Source organism: Callorhinus ursinus, unplaced genomic scaffold (genome assembly GCF_003265705.2).
Source record: "Callorhinus ursinus isolate GAN/ISIS: 27379988/994484 unplaced genomic scaffold, GSC_fseal_2.0 scaffold4, whole genome shotgun sequence".
Classification (NCBI taxonomy): Eukaryota; Metazoa; Chordata; class Mammalia; order Carnivora; family Otariidae; genus Callorhinus; species Callorhinus ursinus.
The window spans coordinates 120,317,627-120,328,381 of record NW_027397066.1 but is presented as its reverse complement, the minus strand read 5'-3'; the positions used below and the strand labels follow the sequence as shown (position 1 = coordinate 120,328,381).

Here is a 10,755-nt window from a genome sequence, read left to right as displayed (position 1 = left end):
AAGTGAAATGAGACCATTAAAAGGATTTATATTTTAAGATATGTACTCTGAAGTATAGAGAATGAAAGAGAGCTTTAAAAAGTCAGTCAATGGGGCGCCTGGGTGGCTCAGTCATTAAGCATCTGCCTTCGGCTCAGGTCATGATCCCAGGGTCCTGGGATGGAGCCACATCGGGATCCCCGCTCAGCAGAAAGCCTGCTTCTCCATCTCCCTCTCTCACTCCCCCTGCTTGTGTTCCCTCTCTCACTGTCTCTTTCTCTCTCTGTCAAATAAATAAATAAAATCTTAAAAAATAATAAAAAAGAAATTAAAAAAATTAGAAGTCAGTCAAGAGGCCATTACAGATACACAGGAAAAAAATTTGATGGTGGTCTCAAGAAGTTTGGCATAGAAATAGAAACTTTTGAAGTTTTTTAGGAGGCAGAAAAAATACAATGTTTAGTGGTTGGTTAGATTTAGAGGGAAAGAAACAAAACAAATAACCCCCAGGTTTCAGAGTGAGAGTGGGACTTTTTGATGAAGGAAGAACTCAGGAAGATGAGCAGAGTTGAAGACTCTTATTGCGTTTGTAATGACTACAGGATATCTACGAAGCTCAGATAAGAAATCTAGACTTAAACATGTACTTTCAGAATCTTAAGAATAAAAATGTAATTGAAACCATAAAAGTGGACAACATTGCAATTCAATAAAAAGACAAATAACCCAATTTAAAAATGGGCAAAGAATATGAATAGACATTTCCCCAAAGATGAAATGCAAATGACCAATAGATACATGAAAAGATGTTCAATATCATTTGCCATTAGGGCAAGGCAAAAAAAAAATGACAAAAAGATAGCATTTCACACTTACCAGTGTGGTAATAGTAAAAAGATAATAACAAGAGTTAGCAAGAATGTGGAGAAACTGGAACCCTAATATGCTGCCTCCAAATTCTGTATCCTTTTTGGAAAATGGTTTGGAAATTCCTAAAAAAGTTAAATATAGCAATTCCACTCCTAGATACATACTCAAGAGAAATACAAAAATATATCCACAAGAAAACTTGCACACAAAGCTTCACAGCAGCATCATTCATAATAGCAAAAAGTAGAAACAACCTAATGTTCATCAGCTGATAACTAGATAAATAAAATGTGGTACATCAATACAGCAGAATTTTATTCAGCAATAAAAGGACTGTAGTACTGACACGTGCTACAACATAGATGAACTTTGAAAACATTATGCTAAGTAAAAGGAGACAGTCACAAAAGGCCACATATCATATGATTCCACTTACATGAATTGTCCAGAATAGGCAAATTTATAGAAACAGAAAGTAAGTTAATAGCTGGGTATGGTGATGAGAAGTGGGGGAAATGAGGAGTGAGCGCTAGTGAGTACAGAGTTTCTTTGGGGAGTGATGAAAAATGTTTTGAAATTGATTGTGTGATGGTTGCACCATGCTGTGAATATACTAAAACCACTGAACTGTACCCCTCAAGGGGATGAATTTATAATATGTAAATTATATATCAACTTTTAAAATTTATTTATTTTTATTTGTATTTCTTTTTATTTAATTCCAGTATATTTAACATACAGTGTTATATTAGTTTCAGGCATACAATATAATGATTCAACAGCTCTGTACATTACTCAGTGCTCATTGTGATAAGTGTACTCTTAATCCCCTTCACCTGTTTCACCCATCCCCCACCCCCCTCTCCTCTGGTAACCATCAGTTTGTTCTTTCTAGTTAAGAGTCTGTTTTGTCCCTTTTTTCTTTGTTCATTTTTGTTGTTTGTTTTTTAAATTCCACTTATGAGTGAAATTATATAGTATTTGTCCTTCCCTGACTGACTTATTTCACTTAGCGTTATATTCTCTAGATCCATTCATGTTGTTACAAATAGCAAGATTTCATTCTTTTTTATGGCTGATATATATATATTTATATATATAAAAGAAATATATATATATCACTTCCCATTTATCCATTCATCAATAGACACTTGGGTTGCTTCCATATCTTGACTATTGTAAATACTACCGCAATAAACAAAGGGTTGCATATATCTTTTTGAATTACTGTTTTCATATTCTTTGGGTAAATAACTGGTAGTGGAAATACTGGATCATATGGCAATCCAATTTTTAAATTTTTTGAGGAAACTCTATTCTGTTTTCCACAGTGATGGCACCAGTCTGCGTTCCCACCAACAGTGCAAGAGGGGTCCTTTTTCTCCACATGCTCACCAAGATGTTATTTCTTGTCTTTATGATACTAGACATTCTGACAGGTGTGAGGTGATATCTCAGTGTGTTGTTAATTTGCATTTCCCTGATGATCAGTGATGTTGAGCATCTTTTCATTGTATTTTGGCCATCTGTGTGTCTTCTTTGGAGAAATATCTGTTCATGTCTTCTGTCCATTTTTAATTAGATTATTTGGTTTTTTGGTGTTGAGTTGTATAAGTTCTTTATATATTTTGGACACTAATCCTTTATTGGATATGACGCCCAACCACATCTCTGCCTTTCCCACCCTCTCTATGTGGCCTCTTTTCCACATTTAGCTACGGGGAGTCTGCTCTGCCAGTCTTTGGGATGTTTTCTGGGTTATTTACACTGATGTGGGTTGTATCCATGGGACAAAGTGAGCTTAGGATCCTCTTACTCTGCCATCTTCCCTGGAAGTCTATATATCAATTTTATTAATTTTCTTCAATTTTATTTTAAATGAATGAGATTGCTCATAGAAAATATACAAAGTAAAACAATAGAGAAGCCCCAGGGCATACCACTGAAGAGCAGTGATGTTTAAGAAACAGAAGGAAGAGGAGCCCACAATGGAGACTAAGCAGAGTAGATTAAGAAACCAGGGGGAAAAATAGCTGTCAGTAGCGTGCTAAGGCCAGCTCCAGGAAAGCCAATTTTTAAATGCTCAAGAATGGTAGGAGTATGTAAGGCCATGGACGTATTTATACCAAAGACATTGGCAACACTACAAATCAGGGCTTTATTTTTCAGAGAGCTAGTTTACTATCATTCCCCTGGCTATTACTTAAGAGGTGCTAATGTGCCGAGTATCATTTGAATCATTTTACATACACTCGCTTAATGACTCCTCACACCTACCCTAAGAGATAGGTACTATTGCTATCTCCATTTTAACTGTAAAGAAACTGAATCCTAAAGATGTTAATGACCTACCCAAGGTCATGCAGCTAATTGGCGTCAGAGCCAAGAGTTGAGCCCAGACAGTCTGGCTCCAGAGACCGGAAAAACAGGGAAAAATGCAGTATCTTGTATGCCAAGGGATGACAGTGCTTCCAGAAAAGGGTAATCATTGTTAGTGCCAGATGCTGCTAAAAGGTCAAATAATTGAATAAGTACTCATGTGTCCACAGGATTTAGCAAAAAATGAGTCACTGGTGACCTGGCAAGAGTATTTTTAGTGGAATGAAAAGATGTATACCTCTGTTAAGTGAGAAAGGATGAAAGATTTAAAACTTGTGTTGTCTCTTCAATAACTTTTTCCAGCAACCTCGGGAATTGTCCGCATTCCTTGATTGGAGTGGGGCATAGTAAAGAAAGGCAAAAAGAGCAAGAATCCCCGTAACACTAGAGAAGTCACTATTATTGGCAAAAAAAAAACTGAAATGGGCAGAAACAAAACCAGTCTGCAAACTTAGTTTTAATGAGCCATGCACTTATAATGAGAAACCAGCATTAAAGACACAAGTGAACAATTTGAGCACATATTTGAAATCATGATTATCATGTCTATAAAGTGAGACTATTTACCATATGGTTCTGAAAACAGATTTTATCCCCTATCTTTGGTAAACATCTGTATTTATATCAATATATAGGTAGAGATGTTTAATTTACTCATTTTTTTAAAGATTTTATTTATTTATTTGACAGAGAGAGACACAGCGAGAGAGGGAACACAAGCAGGGGGAGTAGGAGAGGGAAAAGCAGGCTTCCCGCCCAGCAGGGAGCCCCATGAGGGCCTTGATCCCGGGACCCTGGGATCATGACCTGAGCTGAAAGCAGACACTTAATGACTGAGCTACCTAGGGCCCCCGAATTTACTCATTTTTAAAAGAAAAAGTATACTAATCCTTGTTTCTAGTGTGTAGCCAACTCCTTGCATCATATATAGTCTTGTTCCCAAATTAAATTAAAATTTCCATGTGCCAATAACAGCAACCACAAATGAAAAAAAAAAGGAATGCCTATGGAAATGTATAAAATTAATTATGTCATATATATATATCAACAATGGTGCTGAAACAAAGAAATCTTAAGATCTTAGAACTACAAGAGGCAAAACTTTATTTATTTATTTAAGATTTTATTTATTTGACAGAGAGAGAGACTGCAAGAGAGGGAACAAAAGCAGGGGGAGTGGGAGAGGGAGAAGCAGCATTCCCGCCGAGCAGGGAGCCCGACTCGGGGCTCGATCCCAGGACCCTGGGATCATGACCTAAGCCAAAGGCAGACACTTAACGACTGAGCGACCCAGGTGCCCCAAAACTTTAGATATTTTTTATGTGGCATATACCAGTCCTTCAGCAACCTTCAAAATTTTCATTTCTTTTGTCTAGTAATATCACTATTGGAAATACCATATCCAAGGAGAAATCATCTGAAATGCCCACCAATGAGAGGTATAGGCAGGAAAACAATCAGAAGGGAGAAGAGTATAGCTGGGGCATTTACATCTGTGAATCCACTTTTTAGATCTCCCAAGTGTTGGCTGGTTTCCTGTGCCCCTTGACCCCAAGGCCTTAACTCCAGAGAAGCAGCACATTCCATTCAGCTGCTCCAGTATTCTTTCCCTCCATGTGCATTATTGCTAGCTCCTTCTTATTTCCTTAAATCCTGCCCATATTGTTATAAATTATTCCTCTATAAAAATCATCTAGTGAGAATACAGAGCAACAGGAACCCTCATTTATTGCTGTGGAATGCAACACTGTACAGCCACTTTGAAAGATAGCTTGGCAGTTTCATGCAAAACTAAACACAATCTTACCATACAATCTAGCAATCACCCTTCTAAGTATTTACTCAACTGATGTGAAAATTTATGTCTAGACAAAAACCTGCACGTGAATGTTTATAGCAGCTTTATTTATATTCACAAAAAACTGTAAGCAATCAAGATGTTCTTCAATAGATAAATGGATAAATGCACTATGGTTCATTCTCATAATGGAATGTTATTCAGCAATAAAAAGAAATAAACTATCAAGCCACCACAAAAACATGGAGGAACTTTAAATACACATTGCTAAGTGAGAGAAACCAATCTGGAAAGGCTACATACTATCTGATCTCAATTATATGATTACATAATATTCTGGAAAGGACACATACTATCTGATCTCAATTATATGATTACATAATATTCTGGAAAGGACAAAACTATAGAAAGAGTAAAACAATCAGTGGTTGCCAGGGGTTTGTTGTGGAGAAGGGTTGCATAGGTGAATTACGGAGGATTTTAGGGCAGTGAAACTATTCTGTATGTTACTGTAATGGTGGATATACTATATCATGCATTTGTCAAACCCCATAGAACTTACAGCACAAAGAATAGACCTTAATGTATGCAAATTTTAAAGCATTATTTAGGAGGTCCGGGGATCCCAGAATGGAATGCAGACCATGACCAAAGAATCTAACTATATTACAAATGTATGAAACAGCCTCAGTGTAAGAGGATACAAGAGAAATGTCATAACCCAACTCATTTTGGAAATGAGTTGAATCTTAAGACTATAGGCAAAAGAAACTGCACATAAGCACTACACTGTTTTTAATAAAGTTGTTTTCTACAGGAGTAAAGGTTAACAATTATAATACTCCTATGTACATATCATGTAATTGAACAATTAAAAAAATGGTTGGTGGATGGTGGGAGCCAGGTTTCTCACTGTTGGAGTACAAGTTTACAGATAGGCAAGGGGAGCCCTCCAGAATAATCCATGTGGTAATGGATCATAGTTGAAGACATCAGTATGAACTCATGTTTAGCTTAATAGAGATGTTGATATATAGGGATATTTATAAATAAGTTAGTATACACACATATATTTCCCTGTTCTGACAGCCGAGAGAGTCAGAAAGTAACAATATCCCAATAACAATGAGCACACCGAGTGCTCAGATTTGGTTTCTAATATTATTCTCCAATAAAAGAACCAGGGCTCCTTGAAGAAATGGCTGATTCTAATACTGGGGCCAGAAATATACAAGATGAGCCTGCAGCATCTTATAGTGTTACAAAGTAAGGAAATACTTAAAAAATTCTACATTGATGGGGTTATGTCAAAAGAACATAGGAGCCAACTGAAAGAGCACCCAATGATGGAAATATGTGAGCAACAAAATAAAGTAGTATTATATTATAACCAAAGAATAACATATGTATCCATTAGTCCATACTGATAAAAAAAAATTTATAGGGGTAAAAGGCAAATCCCCCTTGCAGAAGAAGTCTAAATAATATATATAGATACATATCCTTCAAGGAGAGGGAGAATAAATACCTACTCTTTAAATGTGGGCTGTACATAGTGACTTTTTTCCCAATAAATACATATGGAAAGGGAGGGGGAGAGTAATTTTACGGTGGAGGAATCTGACAAATATGACTTCAGCCAGGTGATTGAGGTCAACACAAGCAGTGATAAATCAAGCTAACATACGGTCCCTTAATATGACATAATGAAAATGGCACTTCACCTGTGACCTTCTCAAAACCCATAGCCTAATCATAAAAAAAGTCAGAAAAATTCCATTAGAGTAGCATTCTACAACATACCTGACCAGTATTCTTCAAACTGTCAAGGTCATGAAAAACAAAGAATGTCAAGAAACTATCACGGCCAAGAGGTGCCTAGGGGGATTTGACTACTTAATATAATGTATCCTGGTTGGGATCCTGAAACAGAAAAAGACATTTCACGAACATTAAGGAAATCTGAATAAACTATGGGCTCTAGTTAAGGGCAAAGTATCAATATTGGTTCAGTAATTGCAGCAAATGTACCATACTGGGGTGAGATGTTAATAAAAGAAATTGGGTGGGAAAGTAGGTAAGAACTGTCTGTACTATCATCCAGTTTTTATGTAAATCCAAAACTATTCTAAAAAATAAAGTCTATTTTTCAAAAATCTCCTCAATTACCCAGTTTAATTGTACAGTTTTCTTGGTAGGACACTGACTGATAATCCAAATGTCTAACCAGAAGCAGAATGGTTAAGAAAAAACTGTTTCTCTTGACTAGATGTAGCATTATACACCTGTTAAAAATCTTTTAATGAAAAGTATAAAAGGGAAAATGTTTAAATTACATTGAGTAAATATTTGAAAAGCAGAATGTATCATTTCATATGTATCATGTTTAACAACTGTGTTTATTTTTTAACTTGAAGAGGAGGAAGACTAGGAGGACAGGCATCAATACATGAAGAATACTTATAAGTAGTAGAAAACTTGTTCTGCTACTCTCTACTTTGTGTTTTCCAAATTTCTATGAGTACATACTACCTTTGTGATGAAAAAAGTAACTTACACTTGAAAACTTTTGATAAAGTTTTGTACTTAATTGTATTTCATGCCTTATCTGTTATTTTAATTTTATAATTTCAAAATTCTGGCATAGTTATAATACTCAAAGTTTTGTTATTTGATGTATGGTATGTCAAAGTCCTAACCTCTGGTACCTCAGAATGTTATTGAATTTCGAGATAGATTATTAAAGAGCTAATTAAGTTAAAATGAGATAATAAAGGTGGACCCTGATCCAATCTGACTGGTGTCCTTATAAGAGGAGGCGATTAAGACACAGACAGACAGGGGCGCCTGGGTGGCTCAGCTGGTTAAGTGTCTTCCTTTGGCTCAGGTGGTGATCCTGGGGTCCTGGGATCGAGCCCCGTGTGGAGCCCCGTGTCAGGCCCTCGTCAGCTCCTTGCTCAGTGGGGAGTCTGTTTATCCCTCTCCCTCTGCCCCTCCCCCTGCACATGCTCTCTCACTCAAATAAATAAATAAAATCTTAAAAAAAAAAACAGACAGGTACAGAGGGAAGACTATGTGCAGACACAGAGAGAAGGCAGACACCTATAAACCAAGGAGAGAGGCCTAGAAAAAAAAACAGAAAAATCCGTGTGCTGACATCCTGAGTTTGGCCTCTCACCTCCAGACCTGTGAGAAAATTAATTTCTGTCATTTAAGCCTCCAGTCTGTGGTACTTTGTTATGGCAGCCTCAACTAACAGAATGAAGCACTATTCAGTATGAATCTCATTTCTGTCTGCATCTTTTTCAACCTTACTCTCTATATTGTATGATTTAATATTTTCTAGTACTAATTATTTGTTCCTAAAAACAGTATCACGGTGAAAATAATTCGTCTTAATCTGATATTAGCTCAATTGAAGACATTGGAAAAATAAGTTTTCACTGAAATTTGTTGATGCTAAAAATAATTGAATGGGTTCCACGAAGATAAATTTATGTGGATAGGGTACAAATTTACACATATTCTCAAATAAAAACAAAATGAAACAAACAAAACAAAAACACATAGAGAAAGAAGTCTGAGACCCGACGTTGGTGGGTGAGCATTAGAATCACTTGGGAAATTTTTTAAATGGCTGATGCCTCAGTCTAGCTCCAAAAGTTCTGGTTTAAAGGCCTGGCATGTAGTCAGGTCTCTGGAATTTTGAAAGCGCCTCCAAGTCTAATGTGCAGCCAGAATTGAAAACTGCTGCTTTGTATTAAGAAAACACTACCTGAGTTTTCATCTGGGTGAGGGCCTAGTAAAGGTTTTTAAAATTCCTCTCTTAGCCATAGAATCAATAAGAAACAAACGGAACAGTGGAAAGCAAATAATATCCTATCATCAGTAAAACCAGAGCCACAGCCACAACCTCAAAGCCTAAAATTTGAGGACAAAAACATCTTTATTGATCCTATAGAGAGGAAAGGAGGTGAACATTAACCAGCTTTGGAGCAGTGATTTGGAGTAAACTAACGTGAGATCCTAAATTGTAAACACCTAAACAGAAGGCATCAGATGCTTGGAGTCTCTCAGGAAGTCACAGGACAAAAGTATCTGCCAGCTAGTCAGCACCCACCGTGGTTTTTGTCACTTTCTGTACAGTGGTCTCTATTGTCTCCTGGACAGGTACATCAATGGGCTCCCTGGAGGTGCTCAAGTTGAACATCATGATTCAGGATCAGGGGGAACAGAGCTGCCAGGAGGATCTCTAAACCACCTTCAACACCTGTGGCCACAGTGGAACCCCCCCCACACACACACACCCAGGAGGGGACCTGCTCATCTTTATAGATGAAATCACAAATTTCCTGGCTGCGATGTGGGTAATATAATGGAAGATTCAGTCCTGGTGAAAAGGTAATCGCAATAAGACTGACTTGTTAGTTGGTGAGATGAGGAAGTGAAGAGGTTTTGAGTGTTGCAAGCTCATAGCTGTGCACCACAGTTCTACTGTACCTTGTAATGAACTATGCTATAAATCTATGCAGAGAAAAACATTGGATCGAAAATGTGTCTGCAACTCAGCCTTTTTCAGGTGAATAGCTCATCAGCTTGCTAAAACCCATACTAGTCATGCACCCAATGGTTGGATTCCCAAATCTAATCTATGGCTACAGGTGGGAGTATATTTCTCTCTCATTCCTACAGCATTTGCTGATAAAGGCATTAATAACATGTTCCTAAGTAATATACGAAGCCCTCAGTCTTCAGAAGGAGATGACTTATTTCAAGGAGAATCTTTCCAACCTGAAATTACTAGTTGTGCTTTGCCGTAATGAGCTATTGTGTAAGAATAGAGTCTACAGTGAGAAACAAGGTGACATACAGCTCATCGATTGCAAAATTCTTGACACAACTACTTGCTACATGATATTAGAAATCATTTCAGTGAAGTTGTAGGTGCAAGTGATGTAGACTATGTTCTCTATCCAGACAGGGAACGCCAGGGTCAGTGGCTGCATGCTTACCTTGAAGTCTACAAAGAATATAAGGACTTTGAGACAGAAGTTACTGAAAAGGAGGATAGAAATACTCTTTATTCAAGTCACTGGTTTCACATATCTTTAGGAATCATGGGCTGTGATTCAAGCCAAATACTCCACTATTGAGGATGATTTCCCTGAGTAAGCAATTGTTCGTTTTAACAAAAACTTCAAAATGAAGCCTGCAGTTACTGTATTAAAAGTGCTTAAGTAAAGAAATTTAATTATTCATAGGCAGCTGAGCAATCTTTGTATATCTTTTCTTAAGAAATTCTAAAAAGCCAATATTAATTAAAATTGTTATTTCACTTGGTTACCTTGCTTGATAAATTATGGCTTCTATACAGTCAATTTTTTTAAATAGATTGAATGATGTCAAGAAATATGCTTACTGCTATCAGTATGTGGAGGCATAAAAATGTTGAATCTACAAAAAGCTGTGAAGATGTCAGTTTAATCCTTTCTTTGATAATTTAATCTATGTTAAATGTGAATTCTTATAAATTTAACATGATTCTGTGACTTTCATCTGTTTTATCTGTTTGTTGAATGTAAGCAATGAGAGTATTCTAGAATAAATTTTTTAGTTTTACTTTAATTATAGTACACGTTCTAGGTGTTCAGTGTAAACATTGTACTCTTAATGCACTGTAAGTAAGATTCATATTTATTCTTTTTTTTAAGATTTATTTATTTGAGGGA

General features: G+C 36.6%; 1 pseudogene; it reads left to right on the top strand.

The window, feature by feature from the left end:
• Positions 1-9,204: 9,204 nt before the first annotated feature.
• Positions 9,205-10,267, top strand: LOC141372547 (ethanolamine kinase 1 pseudogene; annotated as a pseudogene).
• Positions 10,268-10,755: the final 488 nt, after the last annotated feature.